Genomic DNA, 5586 nt, shown 5'->3' with positions numbered 1-5586 from the left:
AACTAATTATTGATGAATAATGGGTCGTTATCCAATTTAAAATGAGAAACATACACGTGTTTTACCGGAATGAATCATATTTTGACCCATCGAGGGTAAAATGGTCACTTCAATTGATGTATAAATTATTTTTTATCCAAACTACTTGGGATAGAAAGTAAATTGGATAAGCTTTCTAACGGTTCAAACCACGCGCAAATTGGAGTTCGGGGGTGTCCGGGGCAAGTCCGTAAAGTTTGAGCAGCATTAATGCGCCCCGGGCGCATCTTGAACTGGCACAACAAGTCCCAACTTTGCGGACTTGCCCCAGACACTCCCGAACTCCAATTCGCTCGTGGTTTGAACCATTAGAAAGCTTGTCCAATGTACTTTCAAACCGAATTGGTTTCGATGAAAAATAATTTGTACATCAAAATACATGACCATTTTACCCACAATGGGTTGGGAAAAAATTATTTCAATAAAACGCTCATATTGTTTTCATTTTGAATCAAATTAAGACCAATTATATAATAATAAATATGGCATTCACTGTATTAAAACATGATGGAAACAAACAATTAAAATAATGAAGATTGATTTATGTAAAGGTTGTCAATGGGTGAGTGATTCAAAGATCATCAAAGCAATAAAGGCTAAAGTACGTTTTCACGCTCATTTACACATTCTAAGTTCCATTTGATGCCCACATCCCTAGTTCTAGGGTATTCATTCATTCTGTAAGAGTGCCCGGCCACAAGATTCATTGGGCTCACCACACTTCATTAAATAATCAAAAACCGTGTGATAATCAGGATTCACCCAGGGGAAGACTTGTGGTGAGGGTGAGAGATAACCTGAGGGAGTCGAGCTCAGAGGGGTGCTCCTCAAGAGAGTTTTTCGTATTGTTATTGCGTATGATCCTATAATAGTTGAGTTTCTCTCAATTTGTGCGTGAATGTTTGGTTTTGATCCTCGACGCACTACACGACCATGAGACATAAAGGATTTGATGTCAACAAGGTTTCTGCAGATTAGGCTCTCTATGTCTTGAGAATTTCCCTAGAAAATTATTTTGTTCCTCTCACACCACATGTGGTAGACGGTTACAGAAAGAGGTTACAGAAAGAGAAAACTTGAGAAAGTATTTAGCCATGGTCGAACACCTAGCCAGGCTTCTCATCCGAGGAATGATATAGCGCTCATTATCAAAGGAAGAAAGACGTTCCACCTTGACCCCTAATAATGGATGGGAAACCAACTATCTATAGGGTTAATTTAGAGGGGGAGTTTTATGCTAAGCAATCTGCTACTCAATAAATTCAGCAGTTACTACAATGTAATTGGGATACATGGATTCACAAGGTGCTCATAGGCTTCAAACAACTGAGTCGAACTGACGGCACAAATTAAGTAGTGCAAAACCTAGTTTGTAACTTCGGGGTTTGTTTCCCACATCGACTAAGCAGAAAAACGAGGAGAGAAAACACGACTATAAATTAAGTAGCCCAAGAGAAAAGAAGACATACCTTTCTCAGCCTTCTGGCGAAGATCAAGTTTATTATCTGTTCTTATTAGTTTAATATCTAATATGTGGGCCATTGGCTCACTCTTTAATAAATTAATTTTTTTTAGGGGGAGGGCCCACTACTTTATGTCTAATTGGGTCTCTCATGCGTCGCCTTGGTGTTGCACTATTGTCTTGGCCTGGCACACCCCACCCAAACCAAGTTCAACGGTTTCTGCTACTTCATGTCTAGAACCAAATAAGTTGGCTTGACATCTGCAGATGTGTCAACTATTTACTGTCTAAAACTCAGTAAAAAATAAATTAAAAATATTGGTTGCATCACGTGCGCCTCAGGTGCCATTCAAGTGTGACCAAGCGCATGTAAGTTGCGCCCGGTCTCATCAACATGTCATGTCCAATTTGGTTTTTTTTTTTTTTTTTGTGTTGTTCTCAAAAGGAGATGAAGGAGCTATTTATTCTCAAAGTCGTTTTCTATTCCTTTTTCTCCTACTACACCACCATCACTTTATCAATGTCTTTATCCGTTGTGGCGGCACTAAAGATCATAGTTGTAATGTGGTGGCAGTAGAATGAAATATAGAAAAAAACTGTTAATCCTTTTCGGTGTTCTCGTTTGGAAATATTTTCAATTTTTGTTGTGTTGGAAGTTATAGCAAGACAACAAATATGAATTTGAAAATATTTAAGCCCCGCTTTGAGAGAATGTCAGTGATGTAACGGTTTTTCCTATGCTTTGATGAAGTTTGGATACTCTATGAACATTGTGAAACACTTGAGCAAATAAGAAATTACTTTGAATCGTAACTTGATTACCAAATCGAACGTAGAACATGTTTTAGCCTTAGTGGCTTCGGTGATTTTTGTAGTTGTCTTGTTTCTATCCAGTTTTCAGGAATGGAATGCAAATTTTTTTATGGCTGGATTCTGCCAACTTTAGAACTTTAAAATCACTATTTATTCATAAACAATGGGCCTTGATCCAACTTAAAATGAGAAACATACACGCATTTCACCGGAATGAATCATATTTGGACCCATCGAGGGTAACATGGTCACTTCCTTTGATGTACAAATTATTTTTTATCCACACTACTTTGGATAGAAAGTAAATTGGACAAGCTTTCCAACGGTTCAAACCACGCGCAAATTGGAGTTCGGGGGTGTCCGGAGCAAGTCCACAAATTTTGAGCAGCATTAATACGTCTCAGGCGCAATCCTTCGAGCCCACGCGCATTTACATGCGCCCCGGGCGCATCTTGAATTGGCACAACAAGTCTCAACTTTGCGGACTTGCCCAAGACACTCCCGAACTCCAATTCGCTCGTGATTTCAACCGTTAGAAAGCTTGTCCAATCTACTTTCCTACCAATTTGGTTTCAATGAAAATTAATTTGTACATCAAAATACATGACCATTTTACCCTCAATTGGTCGGGAAAAAAACTATTTCAATAAAACGCTCGTATTATTTTCATTTTTAATCAGATTAAGACCAATTATATAATAATAAATATGGCTTTCGCTGCATTAAAACGAGATGGAAACGAACAATTTAAATTATGAACTTTTAATTATGTAAAGTTGGTAGAAGGGAGAGTGATTCAAAGATCATCAGAGCGACAAAGGCTAAACTACGTTTTCGCGCTCATTTGCACATTCTAAGTTCCATTTGATGCCCACATCCCTTGTTCTAGGGTATTTCTTCATTCTGTAAGAGTGCCCGGCCACAAGATTCATTGGGCTCACCACACTTCCCCAAATAATCAAAAACCGTTTCATCATCAGGATTCACCCAGTGCAAGACTTGTGGTGAGGTTGAGAGATAACCTATGGGAGTTGAGCTCAGAGGGCTCCTCCTCAAGAGATTTTTTCGTAATATTATTGCGTATGATCCTATAATAGTTAAGTTTCTCTCAATTTGTGTGTGAGGGTTTGGTTTTGATCATCAATGCACTACATGACCATGAGACATAGAGGATTTGATGTGAACATTGTTTCTGCAGGTTAGGCTCTCTTTGTCTATAAACTTTCCCTAGAAAATTGTTTTGTTCTTCTCACACAGTAGATGGTTACTGAAAGAGAGAACTTGAGAAAGTATTTAGCCATGGTCGAACTCCTAGCCAGGCTTCTCATCCGAGGAATGATATTATCGAAATATCTTGATCATCATCTTTTAAGGGAAGGAAGAAAGACGTTCAACCTTCACCCCTATTAAAGGATGGGAAATCATCTATCTACTGGGCTAATTTAGAGGGGGTATTAACCTAAGCAATCTGATACTCAATAAATTCAGCAGTTACAACAATGTAATTGGGATACACGGATTCACGAGGTGCTCATAGGCTTCGGTGATTTTTGTAATTGTCTTGTTTCTATCCACGCAAATTTTTTTATGGCTGGATTCTGCCATCTTTCAGTACTATAAAATCTCTATTTTTCATATACAATAGGTCTTGATCCAACTTAAAATGAGAAACATACACGCGTTTTACCGGAATGAATCAAATTTTGACCCATCGAGGGTAAAATGGTCACTTCATTTGATGTACAAATTATTTTTTATCCAAACTACTTTGGATAGAAAGTAAATTGGACAAGCTTTCTAACGGTTCAAACCACGTGCAAATTGGAGTTCGGGGGTGTCCAGGGCAAGTCTGCAAAGTTTGAGCAGCATTAATGCGTCTCATGCGCAAACCCAGGCGCATTTAAATGCGCCCCGGGCGCAGCTTGAAATGCCACAACAAGTCCCAACTTTGCGGAATTGCCCCAAAAACTCCCGAACTCCAATTTGCTCGTGTTTTGAACCGTTAGAACACTTGTCCAATTTACTTTCCTACCGAATTTATTTCGATGAAAATTAATTTGTACATCAAAATATATGACCATTTTACCCTCAATTGGTCTGGAAAAAAATTATTTCAATAAAACGCTTGTATTGTTTTCATTTTGAATTGGATTAAGACCATTTATATAACAATAAATAAGGCTTTCACTATATTAAAACATGATGGAAACGAACAATTAAAATAATGAAGTTTTATTTATGTAAAGTTGGTCTAAGGGAGAGTGATTCAAAGATCATTAGAGCGACAAAGGCTAAAGTACGTTTTCGCGCCCATTTACACATTCTAAGTTCCATTTGATGCCCACATCCCTAGTTCTAGGGTATTCATTCATTCTGTAAGAGTGCCCGGCCACAAGATTCATTGGGTTCAGGACATTTCATTAAATACACAAAAATCGTTTCATCATCAGGATTCACCCAGGGCAAGACTTGTGGTGAGGTTGAGAGATAACCTGAGGGAGTCGAGCTCGGAGGGGTGCTCCTCAAGAGAGTTTTTGGTAATGTTATTGCGTATAATCCTATAATAGTTAAGTTTCTCTCAATTTGTGTGTGAGTGTTTTGTTTTGATCCTCGATGCACTACACAACCATGAGACATAGAGGATTTGCTGTCAAGAAGGTTTTTATAGGTTAGGCTCTCTATGTCTAGAGACTTTCCCTCGAAAATTATTTTAATCCTCTCATCCAAGGAATGATATAGCGCTCATTATCGGAATATCCTGATCATCATGTTTTAACGGAAGGAAGAAAGACATTCAACCTTGACCCCTATTAAAGGATGGGAAACCATCTGTAGACACCCCAATCTGATTTCCTGATCATTTTACTTCGTTTTTCGGTTGCTTGTTTCCCCAAATGATGATTCAGGTCGAAAACAGTTTTGAGAGAATGAAATGGCTTGAGCTTGGTGTGTGTGGAACCCATCTTTAACCCTAAAAAGACCCTTAAAATCAAACCCTGACCTCAGTTTTAAGAATCGCGCGACCCAGTGGATCCCTCGCGCGATGCTTTACTTGCCAGGTGGTGGTCAAAGTCAAAATTTTGACTGTTGACCTTCGCGGGGCTAGTTTAACACTCGCGCAATGGTACCCGTCCCTCGCGCGATTGTCAACACCTATCATTTTCACCTTTTTCCAGCTGGATTGCGTGATGATCAGGGGTCTATGGGCCTGTGTAACCCCGTTTCGTCGACTGAACAGCGTTCTGCAGGGTTGTCCTTGCACCACCTCTCCC

General features: G+C 39.1%; 1 non-coding gene across 1 annotated transcript; it reads left to right on the top strand.

The window, feature by feature from the left end:
* Positions 1-1504: 1504 nt before the first annotated feature.
* Positions 1505-1700, top strand: LOC131302186 (U2 spliceosomal RNA). Its single transcript, XR_009191656.1, has one exon. It is a non-coding gene; the product is annotated as a U2 spliceosomal RNA (small nuclear RNA).
* Positions 1701-5586: the final 3886 nt, after the last annotated feature.

Source organism: Rhododendron vialii, chromosome 9a (assembly GCF_030253575.1).
Source record: "Rhododendron vialii isolate Sample 1 chromosome 9a, ASM3025357v1".
In the NCBI taxonomy this organism is placed as follows: Eukaryota; Viridiplantae; Streptophyta; class Magnoliopsida; order Ericales; family Ericaceae; genus Rhododendron; species Rhododendron vialii.
This window is presented reverse-complemented; position numbering and strand designations above follow the sequence as displayed.